Source organism: Gymnogyps californianus, unplaced genomic scaffold, assembly GCF_018139145.2.
Source record: "Gymnogyps californianus isolate 813 unplaced genomic scaffold, ASM1813914v2 HiC_scaffold_181, whole genome shotgun sequence".
Lineage (NCBI taxonomy): Eukaryota > Metazoa > Chordata > Aves > Accipitriformes > Cathartidae > Gymnogyps > Gymnogyps californianus.
This window is the reverse complement of record NW_026114062.1, coordinates 52,189-73,552: the sequence shown is the minus strand read 5'-3', so window position 1 is coordinate 73,552 and position 21,364 is coordinate 52,189. Positions and strand designations below refer to the sequence as shown.

The window sequence follows — 21,364 nt, the reverse complement described above, 5'->3', positions numbered from 1 at the left end:
AGAAGCACTAGAAAACTATCTAACAGTCTCTTTTCATACTAGTCTTTAACAGGAAGAGAGACCTGGTCCAAACACCATCAGATGCACAAGATCATAATGCAGCCAGTAAATAAAGTCTCTAGAAGAGTGCTGAGGTGCTCACCATCTGGGTCAGGCAATTGGAGTGGGATCAATGTCAGATATAAGTAAATGAGAAAGCAGAAAAGGAGAATTGTGAGCACTAAGCAAAGAAACCTATAATGCACTTCTTACAAAGTGCTGTAAAATTCACATTTATTTTGTAAGTATGAGATAGATGGGTTATTTCTACCTACAGAGGTGCCCAACTAAAATCAAGATAAGTGATATTAATGTCCTATGGTCAGTATTATTGAACCTCGAAAGCAATAAACAATGAGTCGATAAATATTACATTGCAACATAGTTAACATTCTTCTACTGTCTCTAGCACTTATTACACATTGTAACCGCAAGTCTACAATACATTATTCATATTTGGGGTGTCACTGAGTGATGGATTGCTGTAAGAGAGGCTGTCCTTTAAATAAATCAACAAATAAAAATGCAAATGTTAACATTTTCAGCCACAACTTTTTTCCATCTTGAATGGGGAATGAAAATTTCACATTATATTGATAGCCAGCAGAGAGAACAATTAACAACCTACACTGTGAATAAGAGAGATTAATTTGCCAACATCTGGTTTTATCACTTGCATATGGAACTATATTGGACTTTTTGTGCTGCTCACTTTCTCAGGGAGTAGGCAAAACTTGCGTTTCCTACCACATTCACCACCCCACTCCAAACAGACTTTTAATCTCTTTAAATGTTCCTAAGTTAGATCTGGAATGAAAGTTTTCTTTCTCCTCCTCATCCTCCTTTTGAATCTTGAATGGTGTCTGATCCTAAGGGAAAAAAAAAAAAATATCTATTTCTTTGGCAGTGCTTGCTTAGACTCTACAGAAGAAGGAACTTCATAGTATCATCTTAAGAGCAGAACCGTATTTAAGCATCCAACATGTGCAGATCTGAAAGGCAACTACTACATAAGAAAGGCAAAAGCTTAAATCTCATCACTGTCGTATTTCCTAATACTCAGCATAACAGACCTACTCTAGACTATTCCAGTGTGCATTATTAAGTATGCAACTCTGCACATTATATTTTACATCAGATATTAATTTGCTTTAAAGTCCCTGAATACACATTCACCTGATGTGCTGGGCAACTGGGTAAATAGTTTTGTTTTTAAAATGTCCCTAAACACAAATTTACACAATACAACCTGTTTATAAAAACTCCAACAGGCCACTGTAGTCTAACAGATAATAATACAGCTCGAATATAGTATTCATATTGCAGGAACTTCTAAATCACTTATTTTAATGGCTACAAGAAACTTCACTCCAAGACAATGCATTCAGCTAGCATTAAAGCTCCGATTTAAAACTGCAACAAGAAAACACAGGCTTAATGCTGAAATCCCAGGCTATCACTCAATCCCTTAATTTACCTAACTGTTCTTAAATTCACTTCTTAGATGCCCAAAGTGAAAAATGTTACAGGAGAATTATCTGTTTCCATGGTGAGCAGAACAACCTTTGCCTGTGTCTTTTTAAGTGCTTGATTACCTGCAGTGTTATAGGACTTACTGTGCCAAACTCAACACTACAACTGTTTCTGCATGGGGAGAGCCTGACAATCGCACCAGGGCTGTAATTAAATTAAACGGTCTTTCACAAGGCACAATTTACAACTTTTTTTTTTAATAAAAAAGAATAGCTTAATACTTTGATTTAAAGCAGTTTCATTTCTGTTTTGCAACACAACACTTGTTTTGCTGAAATCAGTACCTGATTATACCTAAGGTAAGATCTAGTTTATGTAAAAACTTCTTCATTACGAAATGAAAGCATACAAATGCCACTACCTCCCCTTTCCAGCTCCCTTCCAGCTCACAGCCAAACACCAGAGTCTTTCTTCTTGGCAAACAACAGTTATGAAAAAGATGTCCCTGGTCACCAAAAAGGTAATGTTTAAGATAGTCAGAGGAACTATGCTTTAGGGGTAAGGAACAAACTTACTCTTCCAAATTTGCCCAGCCCCAACCTTGGCTGTGATTTTTTTTCCAAATATATTGGCTTTGGTCTAGATAAATAAGCACACGGAGTAGAAAAGCTTTCCAGACCTGCTGTGAACATAATTTCAAGGGGCTCATGCAGGTGTAGACACTTGGCTTAAGAACATTAGATAACCAAACATGCAATGCTTGGCCGTATTACGAAAAGCAGCGACAGGCATGCATAGAAGCATGATGGGCAAACAAATCCACTGTTAGCCCAACTCAGGATGCCAGATAAAGAAATACTATTTTTCTTTCACAGATATCATTGAAACTACCCTGTGCACATTCATTCTGCAAGTATGGTCCTTCTACAGGTCTAGCACTAAGGCTCTCAAAGTACACACCTTTACCTTCTAGGGACACTTATTTCTTGTCCCAGGCGTGATTCATTCAGAGAGAGAGAAGAAAGCACTGCAGCGATTCTTCGTCAAGCAGGAGGTAGCTGTAACACACTGAAGCCTCCAGTAGAGCCCTGCCAAGACAGGCTATCAAGCCAACGCATCTTCTACCTGCCATGCCTGCTTATCCAGCCAGCCCTCCCCAGAAGCTGTGCTAGCACCCTGATGCCTCGCGCTGGCAGGGAGCTTCTGTCGCTTTCCAACACCTTCTCCCTGGCAGGCTTTCCATTGCTGCTGCTGCCGGGTGCCAGGGTTTGTGCTAGTTAAAGCTGGCACAAACATGAGTTGAATCTAGTCCTATAAATTTAAATAGTCAAAAGTAATTAGGTTTACACATACCGCCGAATAAATAAATTTGCTCTTAGGCTAGGGCTTTGTGCTGCAAGTTTCAGGCCCGTGCCAACTGTTGTGGTTAAGCTGTTAACCTCCCCCAAATCACAGATTATAACAAACATGCTGACAAACCCTAACTTTAGTGGCACAAAAGCAGCAATAATTCTCAATATTGATTAATTTAGTTAGTTAAACCTGCAGTCTAAGCTTATAACCATTCAGTGATAAATTGAGACTGATCTGCTGCCCAAGCAGATTTTTTGATGAAGGATAGGATCAGCTTTAGGTCTCCACAGAAATACTTGTCCATTTACCATTTTCAATTAGAGAAGGCCATGAGTAAGGGAAAGCACAACATGGCTGCTTAACCTGGTCAATTATACTTACAGCACCAACAGAGAAAAAGAAAGCGAGGAATCATGGGAGAGAGCACCCCAGAAATACAGGATTTTTCAAAATTTATCATCAACTGGTAAAATAAACCTTTAAGGATGACAGCTAATCAGACTCTTTTTAATGATCACTTTATCTGATATGATTTCTAACAGCATATTTCAAAAATTATTTTACTCCCCTCTATGGAAAAGAATGGACCATCAATCCTCTTGAATAAAATTCCTTTTTCTGAGCAGTTGTTGTATGATGTGAATAATTATATCTACTCCTCAGTGCTTGAATGGAATCTCAACTTATCACTATTAGACGGTATCAAGCAGTATCTTTACACACTCTTTATCTGATATTACTGGCTTGCAAAGGTAACCCTTGCTTCTAAGAGAAATGCTTAGGCAATCTTGTGGTTTCTGTTTGTTTAAACATACAGTTACTTGTGGGAAACAGAGCCCAATCTATCTCAGTTCTTAAATCCTCCCAGAATTATTATCTCTTCCTTCAGAAGAAAAAAAAAAAAAAAAAAAGTGTTTTCATAGCAAGTAAGTACAAATTTGTCAATATTGATAGTGGTTTTTCACCTATTATATATCGCAAGTTCTCTCAAAACATAGAAATAAACTGCCAGCTGCTGCCAAGAATACAGGGATGATATCAAGCATACATTTTTAGTCCACTGGGCCAAGAGAAGATTAAATCTGACTCAAGCCCTCTCCTTCTCCAAGAAACATTTAACTCTTCTTATGAACGGTCGTACATTCTTGTCACCCCACTGCACAGTCATCTAACTAGTATGAATTTGCTGTATTTTACACCACTTTAATCTGCATTTACTTTGTTGCTTAACTAAAGATTTTTATTATGAGAAAATGTGGGTTAAGAAAAGCAAGGATTGTATGCTGTTTTTCTAGGCACTTACCACTAGAATTGTAATCATGCCTAAAGAAGGCAAGTTGTTTTTAGACTCGTAAGTGTAACAACAATGCTTTCTGTTTCTTCATTGGAGCAGAAGTGATAATGCCGCTTTTCCAGTGCATTTAGTGCAGATATGTAGTATAATCAGGAATTGCTGACTTAATGTGATTTTGTTGCTTGTCATTAAACATAAAATAACTCTGGTACAAAACATTTTAAAAGAAATGTCATTTGATAAAATATGGGGGGGATACAGGAGGATTAAAATCTTCAAATGGATTTAAAACCTAACAGAGGTTAACACCATCCATTCAAATTATTTACAAATGTATTTAATGTGTCAGGACTTGGAACATAAAATACTTTCTGTTCAAAATCTAAGTAAAATTAAAATGTTAGAACTTGGCATATTCCTGCTTTTCTTATTCTAACAAGCAATTTAAGGCTTACTATAAATGTCAAAAGGATATGGCAGTTTTTAGTTTATATTATCCAGATTGTGCTAACATGAAATATTATAGAAATTCAGCCACTTCCCTGCATCTAGGAGAATTTGATGGTTGTGTTTGCAGAATCTTAAACCAGAGCTTACCCACCAGCTTACCGTGAAGTGTCATGCTGGATTGGTGATGTGGCTGTGGTTGCAAGCTCTTTGCTGCTGTCTATCAACACAGGAGATGTGGCTGCATCCTTCCTAGGTCCTGAAGTTGTCCCTGTGGAATGAAGTGAAGACAAGCCAGACATCAGAAGCTAGTAAGTTTTGGACAGATATTTCATGATTCTGCATTATTACAGAACACTGGGACTAAAAGTTGCAACATTTTTGGAGTGCCATATATACAGTCAAATGGCAATCAAAGAACTCATTATCAGTTGACAGTACTGTGCATAGCATGCATTTCAGGATCATGTAGAATCAGATCTGTAGAATAAACCACACACTACAGCCTTCATCTTACTGTTCAAAGTTTTACAGACTTGCACTGTTATGATTTCTTATAGTGGTCCACAGGATTCAGCTTGTTTCACAGATGCAGTTCTCATGACATGCTACAAGATGTTAGTTTTCCAAGTGTAAGTGTCACTATAACAGTATTTTGCTTTCAATAAAATAGACCTGTTAGTCCATTCCTTCTTTTCCCCTCAATAATCCTTGAATTACAAAATAATTTAGGTTGAAAGGTGAAGTCTGGAAGTCACGTAGTCCAATCCTCTGCTCAAAGGAGGGCCAACAAGATCAGGTTTTTGAGGGACATGTCCAGTTAGGTTTTGAATATCTCCACTGATGGTGATCCAACCTCTCTGAGCAACCTCTCTGGTTCCAATGTTCAACCACCCTCACAGTAAAAAATGTTTTCTATATAGCTAATCAGAATTTCCTGAGTAGTAACTTTTTTCCGTTGTCTCTTGCTCTGTTGCTGATGACTTCCAAGAACAGTCTCATTCCCTCTTCTCTACACCCTCTCCTTAGGTAGCTGAATAAAGCAGGAAGATCTGTGCTGAATCGTCTCTTCTTAAGATTGAACGCACCCAGCTTTCTCAGCCCCTCCCAGTAGGTCATATGCTCCAGCCTCCTGACTGTCCCGGTTGCCTCTGTTGGACTTCCTACAGTTTGTCAATGTTCTCCTTGCCCTGTGGAGCCCCAAACTGGACATAGTACTCTACAGATACAGTATCACAAGAGTTGATCAGAGGGTAAGGGTCACTTCATCAACCTGCTGACCACAATTTTGCTATTTATGGCCCAATATGAGGTTTGGTTACTCTATCACACAGGCACACTGTTGACTCATGTCCAACTTGCTGTTCAGCAGGACACCCAGTTCTTTTCTAGCAAAACTGCTTTCTAGGTTGTCAGCACTCAGTTGGTCCTGTTACATGAGATCAGTCCAACCCAGTTGAAGGAACTGGCATTTCCCCTTGTTGAACCTCAACAGGTTTCTGTCAAAACATTTTCCCAGTCTGTTAAAGTCCCTTGAATACTGAACCCTACTCTCCAGCATATTGACTGCTTCCCTGGTTGGTATTGTCTGCAAACTTGCGGAAGGTGCATCCTGTCCCGCTGTCCAGGTTGTTAATGTTAAACAGCAGGGACTTCACTAGCAACTGGTTGCCAGCTGGACTGATGACAACACTTTGAGGCTGGCAGTCCAGCCAATTTTCTTCCATCTTCCACCCACCCACCCACGAACTGGGTTTTATAGATAGGATTTAGTTAGACAACTTGCATACAGGTAGTCAGAGGTAAGTGGAATAGGCAAGTTAGGAGTAATCTGATCTACTACACAAAAGCCTGTGGGTTTGAGCTTTTTTAATCTAGCCTAATTAGCTCTGACCAACCAACATCACTTAACTAAACAGTAAATATAGGGAAAACTACAAGTCTCAGCAAAAATTAAAGTCAAACCAGTATTTAGCTCTTCAAGTAATTCTGTTATGCCTAAATATTTCTCAGCTCTGTGAACAGCAACATTATCTACCATTCATGCTGAAATATGAAGCAACACAACAGGGTTGTAATTCCAGTTTCAGCACAAAATTTACAGATGTCCAAAGGATTAAGATTATTTAAAATATTGCATTGATTTAAGATGTATAAAAATATATACAATCTAGTAAAACCACATGTTTTAAGGTGTATTCTAGGGAGGCTAAAAAAAAAAAAAAGGGGTTCTTATTGCCCTGCTATAATGCATTGTGCTTCAGTACCATGCAGTGAAAAAATCTCGCCTAACAAATAGTTAATTATCAGTGAAGGAACTCTTAGAAATATTATGGGGATATATGTTGATTGTGTGTCCCTGGTAACTTGATAGTGTGCCAATCCATGGTGAGAAGAGTGGGTATGCATATAAAGACTGGAAGCCTCTTGCTTAGACTTTTGGCTTTATGATGGAATACGAGATATTTAGAAATCATTTCACGTGATAGTGGAATGAGGCAGCTAGATTTTTAAGAAACTAATACCAAAGTAATAAAAATCTGGTGAGCATGGGAGAATATATTCAATTCCTAATACAAGAAGAGGCTGGCACACTGTCAACATACTACATTCATGGCAAAGTAGATGTATTTCTCCAAAAAAGAAAATATATGGACTCGGAAGTGGCCAATACAGCCTCAAGGGGACTGTTCAAAGATCCAAGTTTGAAAATATTACCAGGGCTAGAAATGGAAAACAAGAACTAAGTAGGAATATATTGAGGCTGTTAGGCTGCACAGACATAAAACAGGGGTAGCAAGAAATCCTGAATAAGTGCATATATAAACAAAAAAATGTTTAAAAATACATCTTGAAAAAGGCATGCAAGTCAATTGAGGGAAAAGAAACACCAAAGAGCAAGCAGGTCTATGAATATACGAAGAAGATTAAATCAATAATGATCCTAAAATGGCCAAGCTACTAATAATTTTAAAATAAACTATGAGAAAAAATAAAGAAAAGGAATATTGGCAAGTAGGAGATAATGAAGACCATGTTGATGTATAACATCTGCCTATATAAACCTGATGAAAAGAAATTATCGGGGGGGGGGGGGAAGATACAAATTCTTTAGTCTGAAGGATATATGTTTCAGGGCTAAAGGGAATTAGTTAATGAATTTATGAAGTGACGGGTAATTATTTATGAAGTCATAGAGAACTGGGGTGATACAAATGACAGCAAATTAATTAGATTTGCAGGTGTTGGAAGACAATATGAGACTGGAGACCTTGCAGATGATCTAGAGAAGCAAGAAACATGGAAAAAGAATAGACACATTCACCCTTGGGGAAAAAAATTAAAAAAAAAAAAAAGCTCATATATGATGTGAATAATCTAAATCCTGACACCAATGGAGAGAACCTGGAGTAGCAAAGAATAGCAAAAAACAAACTAGATGTAAGTTTGTAAGGCAAGCTACCCCCAAAGCAATTGTAGGTATCTTCTAAATGGTAATGTTAAGAATACTATTTTCAATTTGGTTAACTTGGTATAAGAATGATTTAAAGTAGATTAAAGACTCATTTGAGAAAATTTAAATAGCAGTATATTTCTGCTTGAGAAACAGACAACTAAAACATGAAGAAAGTGGGGAAATACAGCAGTCTACATTTTGAAAGTGTAAACACTAAGAACGAAGAAATACGGTTGAGGCTGGTTCGAGCAGTAATGGGATGAAAGTAAGTAAAGGGAAATCTAAGTTGATAATCATGAAAGAAATCTTTATGAATTGAATAATACTAATATTCATAATACTTAACATTTATATAGTACTTCACATCTTCAAAGCGCTTCACTAATATTAACTAATTGCTCTATTCGATTGTAGGGAAGAGTCTTCCCTCAAGGGAAGAAGTTCCAGATCCTGAACCCCTAAGAAGCTACATTAGAAAACCTGCTGAAAAACAAACACTATACAGAAAAATCAGACCCTGGAAAAGTACAGATTCTATGAGCTAAAAAAATTTTCCTTCTCTAGTTTTTTCTTTTACATATGGAAAGGAAAGCTATGCATGCTATACAATATCATGCAGATGCTATGTCCCCCAAAGAGATACAAAGGGAAAAATAGTTCGTTCTTTGTTTCAATGTAGAGATATTTCAGGAAGGGGGGTAAAGAGGAAGACTTCAAACAGAAACGTAGAGAAGTGCCCAATATTGCAGAATGCAATGGATAGAATCTAGTTTAGTTTCCCAGCCCAAAAGCAAAATTTTCCAGGGCAGAAAGGGAAACACACATTTCTGTACTCCAGTGCTTTTTAACTAGACAAGTTGTTAGATTTTAGTACAAATTGACATAGCTGCTGGTGACACCAATAAAAACAATTTACTGCTGAAAAGATCTAAGACTTGAGGATTGCTTTGTCTGCTTAAAGTTTTGCTGGTAAAACTAAAAAAGTTTGGCTACAAGACACAAACACCTGCTAAAGCACAGGAATAAAAATTAAGGAGCAAACAGAAATAGGAGACAAAAAGCAACAGTGAAAGAACAAAAGCTGATTGCCTAAGCTGATCCAGTAAGCTTCTACCCTGAAAAGAGAGCAGAAGTGCCCCTTTCACTCCACAAGGTGATGGGACCAGGTTAACAATGCTCTTCTCCCCATTACTAAACATCTGCAGGGAGAAAGGAAAAGTGGGTTTATTAGGAAATCACCCTGTCCAAACTCACTGCACTCACAGTAAGTGAGCAGTCCTGTGGGCAGTAAAGCCTTCAACCATTCCAGCATGGGAATGGTTTCCTGATTAATCATTTTATCTTATAAAAAAAAAAATTATATCTAAGACAACAAAGGTAGTTGAACAAGAGAACACCAAAACCTGATACAACTGCCTATGTTGCTGTGGAGGGACACTATCATAATGTCATGGTTTAACCCTAGCCAACAACTAAGCACCACACAGCCGCTCCCCCCTCCCAGTGGGATGGGGGGGGGGAAGGTAAACTCGTGGGCTGAGATAAGAACAGTTTAATAACTAAAGTAAAATAAAATACACTACTAACTAAGAATAATAATAATAATAATATTATAATAATAGTAATTGTAATGAAAAGGAATACAACAAAAAAAAAGAAAAATAACACCCAAGAAAAGACAAGTGATGCACAATGCAACTGCTCACCACCCGCTGACCGATGCCAGAGCCACGATCCGCCCCTCCCGGCCAACTCCCCCCTGTTTATATACTGGGCATGACGTTCCATGGTATGGAATACCCCTTTGGCTAGTTCAGGTCAGCTGCCCTGGCCATGCTCCCTCCCAGCTTCTTGCACACCTGCTTGCTGGCAGAGCATGGGAAACTGAAAAGTCCTTGGCTTAAGATAAGCGCTACTTAGCAACAACTAAAACATCAGAGTGTTATCAACATCATTCTCACACTAAATCCAAAACACAGCACTGTACCAGCTACTAAGAGGAGAGTTAACTCTATCCCAGCCGAAACCAGGACACATAAGTTGCATGGTCCCCCACATACACCCACCATTCCCAGCGGTACAGGGAGATTATATAGTGAGCCCAAAGGCCCACATCAGCACTGGCACTGCACTAAGGTGTGCTTGGAGACAGTCCCCATCCTGAAGAATTTACAATTTAAACAGACAAGACAGATCAAGGCATGAGAAAAATAAACCTCTGTAGCAATAGGTTAATATCTGACTGCCAAGAAGTTTTCAGTTGACATGTTTCTGTATACAGTATCCAGCACTGCTGTCTTCTGACTAAAAGACCACCTTAAGGTATGTGGCTAAATAACATCAAGTTTCATGTCTCAAGATATCATCGTGTTGACTTCATTCCCCTTCCCCACATAGCATGGCTTAGCTAGAGCTCAGTGTAATGTGCTGCAGCAGAGGGATGACTTTCTATTGATGCAACAGGTACTGACCACTGTCCAACACAGACCTCCAGGCTTGCCAGCTCAGCACTCTGACACAGTAAGGCAAATACCATATTTTTATAGAATTCACCCCAGAAAACAGTGTTAGCATCCCTTGTTTTATTTTTGCGAGATGCTACATAATTGCTTCCTAATAAAAGAATAAATTCTGAAGCAGAAATCCCAGGTCAGCAACACATGGGAAGATCCAGCAGAAGCAAGGACAGAGACAGCTAAGTCCAGAGCTAACTAGAATTAAGAAACTTGACATTGTGCCCTGGTGATCCCCAAAGATGGAAAAAAACACTTTTACAAGTATGTGTGTATGCTTGTTAAAGGAGACCAAACATATAACGGAGGGAAGCCAATTAAAAAGGTACTAAATACAGAAGACTTCAACTTCAGTGATTAGTGCTAGGTAATTTGCCTCATGATAAACAAGCCATTCAAATCAGTAATAGACCTGAGGTTGTTCCACAGCTTGAAAGCATTTCTCTGAACTTTACCTGGTATCACAGCAAGTGCCAATGTTTATAAGTTAATTTTTGCCATGCAGCTCTACATCTTCAAAGCTAGCAATCCCAGTAAGTGTTTGCAAAAGATACCCACCATCTTCAGACATTATGCTGACCACTACAATCACTAAATCAGCATAGGTGCAGCTCAGTTGCTATGGGCAATAGCCAGGTGCAGCTTGTAACTTCTAAGTACTACAAAATGAAATGAATGAACGAATGGAGAGGCTAGGTTGGATTTTTTTTTTCCCCCCTGAATCTATGGAAAATAAATTACTTTTTGGAACTATCCCTATCCAAGGAACAAAGCCCATCATCCAACTGTGAAAAATCTCAATTTCATCACTACAGTATTGAGAAGGAGGAGGGAGAAGGAAGAGGAAGAGAGAAGAAAAAAATAATGATAGCTGAAAAAAACATAAAAGAAAACCATCGGTGAAAGTTGCCCCTGAAACTTTGCAGAATTGTAACGGCTTTCTCTTGCTTAAATTGATTGGTGTAGCAATGTTATAAAATGACTATTAGGATTCATTGTGCACAAAAGAAAGTGTGAAATGTCAGCAGACTATACAGCAAAAGTAATGGGTCCTGAACCCCTGTTAGTCAAAAATTATTTTGTTTCAAATTAGAAATTGATTTTTTTGGACACAAGCCCTTTACAGGCTTCCAACTTTTGTAGCTGTGCCTTGGAAGAGATTAACCTCAGCCACTGTTTGGGTCCAGGCTGATGATACCCTTTTGAAAGTTTCTTCACAGGGACTGCTTTTTAATGTTGGTATGGTCTTAACCAATAACACAAGTTATTTGTTCCTTTGAGAACTGCACCACATTTCTTCTCATTTTGCCATTTTCTTTATTTTTATGGTGACATATACGCCAAACTGGCTGACAAGTTAAAATAAAATAAAATTAAATTAAAAAAAGCTAGCTCATAATTGAACCAAGGATTACGTTCAAGGCTCGGCAGTGAAACATCCAAGCTGCTTTTGTTTCCAACCCTTTCTCTTCCTAAGAAAGACTACTTCTCTGCTCCTTAAGTGGAGGTACTAAGCTAAGAGCAGGATAGATTCTAGCTGTACAGACATCCCTGTGTGGCAAAATATCAGGTTGTGATGGTGGAGCCATTACTTGGGGAGGAAAAGAATGTGAAGAAGATTACATTTCAAGAGCAAGCCCCATTGCACTTATTCTCTGCTTGCTGGGAAAGGAAAAAGAATTGTTGAAGTAGCTTTTTGAGATTAAAGGGCTATGTTTTCCCTTCCATCAGGAACACCAGTCAAGAAGATCACTTGTTATTTACAAGGCTTTCTATACTTTTTATTACTTTAAACGTAGCTTGGGTTGTTTTAAGCAACTTGCAATCCTCTCCCTCTAATTGTGCATTTTATGCTCTTGAACACATATATACAACTTCTAAATGCCATCAGCACACTCATGGCCCTGCAATACAGTATGCTTCCCCTTACCTTTCCTTGACTTGGTGCCTTCCCTCTTGGTTTGCATCAGAAGGGTTTGCCCATCTTCCATGTTTGCACCCAAATCAACCATTTTCTTCCCTGAACTGCTTCTACCACTGCTCCCTGGTGTTCTGGAGGTTTTGCTCACTGGTGGTGTCCCCAGAAAATAATCTTCGTGTTTCAACACTGGTACACTGGGAGGAAAGAAAGGTCACACTATTACATGATACATTCAGCCCTTTTAACACTGCACCCAGCCCTCTCCCCCACTTTCACTCTCCAGAAGCGTAACCGTCATGCTGCTGGTTGAGCTCTCGCTGAATCCATTTACAGTGTCTGAAAGCAGGATGCCTAAGGATCGAAGAGTTACCAACCTACTTTAGCAGGACTCTTTGGTTAGCAGCAGCTGGCAGCACTCTGACAATTATATTTGAAGTTTTGTGATATTTGGCACATTCCCTAAAGCATTAGGTCCTGGATTTCCTGAGTGGTTAGGACAGGACAAGTGGGATGAAGATACAGAAAGTATTTTGTCCAGCACAGTGGAACAAGGTTGGAAGAAAGAGTAATTAAAAAAAATGCTCACTCTGCTAGGAAAAAGGGGAAACAGAGAAGAATATGTGAAGAGAAAACTGGAGTCATCGTTTGCAAAAGGGAAGCAGATGATACATTGATTCAAGAAGAAAAGGGATGAGAGGAGATGAGACAAAAAGAGGCGAGATGAATGAACAGAATAACTTGTAAGCAGGATAGAGAATGTATGAGCAAACTGGTGGGAGAGTATCTGGTGCAGCAAGTGCAGCAGTTTAAGTAGAGTAAGAAGAGAGAAAGCTAACCAGAACCAGTATGGTTCAAGATTAACTTCTGCACAAGATCATAAATACTGCACTGATAGAGCCAGGATGCAAATTTGGTGATGTGGAGCAAGCATGACTTCAGTCTCTGCAGACACAGGCAATCACAAAACATTTTGGGCAGACAGGAGGCTATGGAGACCCATCTTTCTCTCAGTAAAGACAATCTACCTCTTTCAAATATTGCTCTCTGGGAAACGACTACTGCTTTAAATGAGGATTCCCAACACGTATACATCATTAGCCCCATCACCGTTATAAAAAGCAATTAAAAGCATAAAAAAAAAAAAAAAACTTTGGATTATCCACATGAAGAAATCCAATTCATCCCAAGATTATACTGCTCTACTTGCAAGCATGGGAGTGACATACAGCTTTCCTAAGTTAACAGAAGATTATACAAATCTTTTTCCTGTTTAAGCATCAATTTTACATGGGCTACCCAAAGACTGCCACTGAGTTTGTATTATTTGGGATACCACTTTGTGGAGGTTGATTCACAAGAATCTTTTACCTAAAAGCTTACACTACTGAAGTTATTGTACATCTGAGGAAAAAGCAGATATCTGATGTTCCCATCAGAGAATGATAGCTAAATTAAAAGTTTCAAATCAATGTGCTGTATAAGCCATTGTTTAATAGGGCCCACTGCGCCTGTTAGACAATTAGTATTACTCCTGTATTATTAATGCAGAACATTATATAATGGCTCATGACCTATAATAACTGGCTGAAGTGCTGGATAAAAGTTCTCTGAATAACCTCCGTTTACTTTAGGGCTTCAAACTGTGTGGCCACTAATAATATTGCAAAGTGTTATTAAAATTTATGGTGGACTAAATTAGTATCTTATTTGAATTATATGAAATTATTAACCTACTAATTCCTGCAACCCAGAGTACAGCAAGAGGTGGGTTTCGACCCTAATAACTGTTTAAAGAGGCTTAAAGGTGTAATACTTGACCAGATTTCTCTGATAATACAGGACTTGATATTCCATTTGCCTGTACTTGGATGATTAACAGCATTTAAAAACATTGAGGTTGTCATTATTTGGATGCTTTCTGAGTTTTTAAAGTACATTTAATTACAACCTACAGATCACCTGTGAAGACAGTGACCTTTAACTTGTAGACGAGGAGGCAATTACTCCACTGCGATATCTTTTACATGGTGCGGTTACCTCTAGAATACCGAGTTCTGGTTTAAATGACGCTATGGCAGAGGCAATTCAAACAGAAACAGACACCAAGATGAAGTTACAGAAGCTAATTTATGAGGAAATAACAAAAGCAAGCGTATTTGCATTTATAGCTCACTAAAGAATGAATTAGAGCCTGGTTCTTTAGTATTTAATCAAAGAAAGCTCAGTCTAAAGTTTTGCTCAAGTAAGGATAGAGAGTCAAATCTTAAAATGACAAACACTTAATCTGAGAGGTGTGCACACCAAGGAGGGAAAGGGATAACGCAGAGAGATGCAAAAATTCAATAATTAACAACATACCAAAATTGAACAAAGAAAGTGTAAGGAAAAAACCTATTTCAGAACAAAGTTACTCATTCACCTATGGAATAATTAATAAAACGAATGAAGTGACTATTGCAACCTGGAAAATTTAAAACTAACATATGGTCCAAAGGGATCAGTTATGTACAGGTAGACAGATTAAGTGACAAAACAGGTCGTCCTCTATTTTCAAATCCAGCAATCCATCATATCACTCAAATGCAGCATGGTTAGTAGGACTTCCTGCAGGGCACCACGATATCTGATGAATTTTTATGCTATTCCCTGAAACTACACAACAGAGAAGACTGTCTAAATAAAGACCTTATTAACCTACCTAACCTACATACTAAGGCAGGAGTTGTAGAGTAGCATCGCCAGAAAAGAAATGAGTCTCAGCACTGCTGCCTCCTTGTGAATATTGAAGTACATCACCAACAAAGGAAAACACACCTTGAACATTTTTCCATTTTGTCTGCGCCTCATATCGCGATATCCCTGCTGAGCGTGAATGGCAAATTTTAAATGTCATTCAGGATCAGGACCCATTGAATACTGCTAGTATTTGCATTCCTTAAAAAGTAGAAAAACATTAACCTTTTGTTTTATTGAATTAAAATGCCATGGAAATGCTGATGTAGTCTTCAGAGACTGAAATACTTTTACAAAGAAGAATAGCTGTCATTTATTAGACACAAAGAACAATTACTTCATAGGATGCTTTCTGAAAAAAAGCAGATTGGTATTCTCATCATAGAAAAGGCATTGTAAAAAAACCCAGCACAGACCTCTAAGACTTGAATAATTTAAAGCTGCATTTGGTGCAATTTGAATTTTTCTTTAGGGAGGCAAAGTTAAATACCTTTAATTTGTTCTAATTATTTCAAATTTGCAAGTTAATTATGGCTGATCATTAAATAACAAAAAGGACTATCGTCTCCATAGAGTTTTACCTCCTACCCTCTGCATTACTTAAGCTAGATTTTAGTATGCATGAATTAACTTTCTAAATAATCACACGGTTTGACTAAATGGCTCAGTAAAATGAGCTCTGATCCTCAGAATAAGCATTAATGGACATTAGAAAGGCTATTGGGACCCATGTTGCTTACATTATAAGTATTTTTAATGGGGTCTTATTTACTAATCTTTATGTACTGTTCAAGTCAGGGCACCATATAGATACATTATTCTGCTTTAATAGAGGAAAGTCAGTTCTTCAAGATACTAAAACAAATGTCCATTTAGAGCCAACTAAATTCATTTTTAAATTAATGCAGGAAAACTCTGATAGAATTTAACTTTAGCTGCTCATCCTGATGAATCAATCCAACATAATGGTAGCCTTGGTCTGCAAAGGGAGTTTTACAGATCTATTGAATCGCTAAGCAACTCAAGCAGCTAAGACCCTTGCCACAGAGTAGCGTTTACTATCAGCATGTGTACACCCACGAGGTTTCATCTCTTCCCTACTCCATACCTAGCATTCATCTGATGGGTTCCCAGTTATCGATCTCAAATTTGGATGCTCACCTTTCACTGAACTCTGATCTTTCCATGCATTTTTCAGTGCAGATCAGTGGTATCCAGAGAACATGACTACATTATAACTAGTCAGAAACCCAAAACACGAGGCAATTCATGCCTCCAGTATATATGTTCAATAGATGGCTGCCTTAATGGTACCCTACTGCACTCTGTTGAGGCAAGGGCTTGCGAGTTTAACCATTATCAAACTAACAGATTGCCGTGGTAGGTTAGTTCCAAAAGCAAACACGTTGGAATGTTATTTTCCTGTTCCACAATTTCTGTTTTAAAAATAAAATAATTAACAGTTCATGTGTGCAATCTGCTGCAATTATATCAGGCCAAGAATGCATAACACTTAATGATGCAAAACTGGTGATAAGTAGACAACCCAAGCAATACGTTTTTGTAGCTGGAACCTGTATTGCAATTTCAGATGCAGTTTGACAAACAGGCTGAAAATTGCTTCCCCCCTCCCCCTACTTTGGCTGGGAGAGTTTTCAGCCAGATCAGCTTCCAGAGTCAGCTCAGCATAAAGCAGCAGTATCACAAGTGCTGGGACAAAGATGAAGGTGTCGATACATGACAGGATCTTCTTTTCAGCAGGGGTCCGAATTTAGACCCATTTAAATTAAGTTATCAAACCACATCTTGGAAAAACACCAGTTCCAAAGTGGGACTGTTTGGGAAGTTGGTTGTCTGCATGGCAAATAAAAAAAATATTTGCAGGGAGAAAAGAAGTACTATAGACTTTGGATAAGTGGATCTAAAAACCAATGACAGTGGTCTACTGAACAACCACAACTTTTTCAGTCCTCTCAAGTGTATTACGTTACTCTACTCCATGTAAGCCCCTACTTCCAGAACTACCAAGTGCCTCAGATTTTTCAAATGTTTTTTTCCCCAACAACGTGTCAGGTAGGGCAGTGTGATTACCCTTATCCACAAAGCAAAGATAAGAAACTGATGCAGTAAAGAAGCTGGGCCCCTGGACAGCAAGCAGGTCAGCAGAGATGGAAGAGAGCTGGAACCGACTCCCAAACACTCAACTCACTAAGAAAAGGAGACACCTGAAATTAGTGCATACTCCATGTGTATCTGCTTAGAGCTAATCATGAGGAAAACCCTGACAACAGAGGTAGAGCTTACGGCTCCTCCTTAGTGCATCTCCATCTGCAACCTGGAGCCCTCTTCTGAGGGGACACATCCTGCCCCTTCTTTCTAGTGGAGCTGGGGAGAAACACATCAAGATGTACAAGCCAGCAGAGCAGCACGTGGGAAAGAGGAGGCAGATTGGTCCACTCACTCCTGCTTTGTGTAGGGTGTGCAACACTGCAGGAAGGCTGAGTAGAGCTGGAAGGGAGGTAAGAGTGTTGCAGGCGAGGAGGAGAAGCACAGCGTGAACTTCAGGGTAATCTCTCATCCCTGAACACCATCACCCTTGCGTTCCTTGCCACAAAACCAATCCGTTCACTTCAGCAGATCAACAACCTTAAAAACACACTGTTAAAAATCTAAAGCCTATTTCATATTGAAACACAGAGTGCTTGAAAAAAAAAAAACCTAAGCTTAACATTTTTCCCCTCCTTTAAAAAGCAGGAAAAATATCCTATTCTAATACGGACCTTGAAGGCCATATTCAAGCCTAGAGTGAGATTTCATGGCCCAATTATGAAACCTGGCATTTTGAGGCTTATGTTAGATGCATCAGCATGTTAATGACACTGCTGGGATCCAGTGCATGTTAATAAGAAACAGCTGCTTTCCTTCCTAGAGAGCATGTTCATTTATAGTTTTGAGATCTTTGGGACAGAGTCCATCTCCTTTCTCACGTATTTTTCTAGCCAAGAGGCAGGAGAGCAGGGACAGGTAGGGGAACACCTCAGCAGCCAGCAAGAGTTCTAGAGCTGAAATATAAATATTATCAAACCTGCTTGTAACAAAAGGATTTTTCATCACAGAGAATAGACAGTGATTGCCTACAATCTACATGTTATTATGCACACATGTCCTGGTTTCGGCTGGGACAGAGTTAACTTTCTTTTTAGTAGCTGGTACAGTGCTGTGTTTTGGGTTTAGTATGAGAATGATGTTGATAACACTCTGATGTGTTAGTTGTTGCTAAGTAGCGCTTATCTTAAGCCAAGGACTTTTCAGTTTCCCATGCTCTGCCAGCAAGCAGGTGTGCAAGAAGCTGGGAGGGAGCAGAGCCGGGGCAGCTGACCTGAACTAGCCAAAGAGGTATTCCATACCATGGAATGTCATGCCCAGTGGTTAGCTCAGTTGGTTAGAGCGTGGTGCTAATAACGCAAAAAGGTTGCGGGTTCGATCCCCAAATTTCCAGTATATAAACTGGGGGGAGCTGGCCGGGAGGCGCGGATCGCGGTTCGGGAACTAACTGAGCATCGGTCAGCGGGTGGTGAGCAATTGCATTGTGCATCACTGGTTTTTTTTTTCCTTCCCCCCCCCCCCTTCTTTTTGTTGCATTCCTTTTCATTACTATTATTATTATATTTCATTATTACTATTGTTAGTATTATATTTTACTTTAGTTTTTAAACTGTTCTTATCTCAACCCACGAGTTTTACTTTTTTTTTCCTTTGCTTTCCTCCTCCTCACCCCACTGGGAGGGGGAGGGGGAAACGGCTGTGTGGTGCTTAGTTGCTGACTGGGGTTAAACCACGACAGCCTTTTTGGCGCCCAACATGGGGCTCAAAGAGTTGAGATGACAGATCTGATCAGAGTGTGTTAAAACAAACTTGTTATAAGTATTCTTTGTATTGGTTTGATAGTTACTGGTTACAATGTGGGTTCGTTTGCTCTCAAAGTTGGTGTTGTGCTTCTTGAAATTGCGTTATGTAATGCCCTACTTGCAGTATATGCTCCCTGTTGTGCTGTTTATCATCGGTGGGAACCGGGCTAGAGTTATCACGTTGTTGTTTGTAACACTGGCTTATGATATGATAGAAGTGCAAGCCGTGAAACTAATCGGGTGTTTGTACTCGGCATTGTTGTCACCTCTGTACTTCGGGAGCTGCCTATGGGAGACTATTAATAATTGTACCTTTTACCTTTTCTCCTCTGGGAGCCAATCTGTGGAGGAGAGATCTCTGTACTTCGGGTGCTGTCTCCTAGAGAATATTAACAATTGCACTTTCTACCTTTTCTCCTCGGGGAGCCAACCTATTGGGGAGACATCTTCCCACATCTTCCCTTTCTCGGCCAGGTTAATTGCAATAGCATTGAAGGAGTTTGTAAATTTTGAATATCCTTGGGATGTTGAACTTAGTATGGTCCTATTGCTAGGAATCAGCCTGTTCCTGAACGTGATTCAGAACTTGCCTAGGGTTAAACAACTATTTAAAAATACCACCCAGAGATCAGCTCCCATGACTGCAGCTACTCAAACTCTGGCGACAGGCACTGCAGCTACTCAAACCCCAGCAACAGGCACTGTGGCTACTCAAACTCTGGCGACAGCTACTGCAGCTACTCTAATCCCTATGACAAGCACTGTGGCTACTCAAACCCCAGCAACAGGCACTGTGGCAACTCAAACCTTGGCGATGGATGATGCAGCTGAACTAGAGGATCAACCGGTGCCAATATCAATCGCCCCTATACAGAAGAGGAAATATACAAAAAAATCAGTTCGCTTAGCGAAGGATGAAGGTGAAGCAGGGTCATCACGAGAACAGGAGGAAGAGGCAGAACCAGAGATAATCACCCGATCCCTATCCCCGAGTGAGCTGCGAGATATGCGAAAAGACTTCAGCCGTCATCCAGGCGAGCACATTATCACCTGGCTGCTCCGATGCTGGGATAATGGGGCAAGTAGCTTGGAATTAGAGGGTAAGGAAGCCAAGCAGTTGGGATCCCTTTCTAGGGAAGGGGGCATTGACAAGGCGATTGGAAAAAAGCCACAAGCCCTCAGCCTCTGGAGGCGACTTCTATCGGGCGTGAGGGAAAGGTACCCCTTCAAGGAAGATGATGTATGTCACCCAGGCAAGTGGATCACCATGGAGAAAGGTATCCAGTACCTGAGGGAATTAGCTGTGCGGGAGATGGTTTATTATGACCCAGACGATGGGCAGTTACCCACAGATCCAGATGAAGTCCAATGTGCACGACCCATGTGGCGGAAGTTTGTACGAAGTGCACCATCATCGTATGCCAGTGCATTGGCAGTAGTGGACTGGAAAGACGAGGAGGGACCAACAGTAGATGAATTGGCTCGCCGACTTCGGCAATACGAAGAAAGTCTCACTTCCTCCCTCGTCGCGGCTGTGGAGAAACTGCCAGACACGCTAGCCGAGAAATGGTCCCAAGAGTTCCAGCGATTTGAGGATAAGTTTGGCCGCCCACCTGTATGGACCAATACCTCAGCTATTAGGAGAAGGTATTCTTCTGGGCAAGAGAGAGGAGAGAGAAGGTACACACCACGGGGTACCCTGTGGTCTTACCCATGTGAGCACGGAAAGGATATGAGGAAGTGGGATGGAAAACCTACCTCAGTCCTAGATGCACGGGTACGTGAATTGCAAGGAAAAACAATCACAAATGAGGGTTCTTCCAGGAAAATTGCTGCTTCAGCCTCCAGTGAGCACTGCGAGCGGTGTGGCCGACAGAGTGGAAGGGCTGATCTTACTCCTGATTCTATGAAAAGGAATTCTAATCCGTTTTTACAAGCGAGTGGAGAATCCTATGACCAGGACTAGAGGGGCCCTGCCTCCAGCCAGGTGGAGGAAAGGGACAACCGGGTTTACTGGACTGTGTGGATTCGATGGCCTGGCACATCAGACCCACAGGAGTATAAAGCCCTAGTAGACACCGGTGCACAGTGTACTCTAATGCCATCAAGCTATAAAGGGGTAGAAGCTATTTGTATCTCTGGTGTGACAGGGGGATCTCAACAGTTAACTGTATTGGAGGCTGAAATAAGCCTAACTGGGAATGAGTGGCAAAACCACCCCATTGT

At 40.0% G+C, this 21,364-nt stretch overlaps 1 pseudogene; it reads right to left on the bottom strand.

Annotated features, from left to right (window-relative positions):
- Positions 1–835: 835 nt before the first annotated feature.
- LOC127028107 (protein hinderin-like) overlaps positions 836–21,364 on the bottom strand; it is a 48,898-nt pseudogene continuing 28,369 nt past the window's right edge.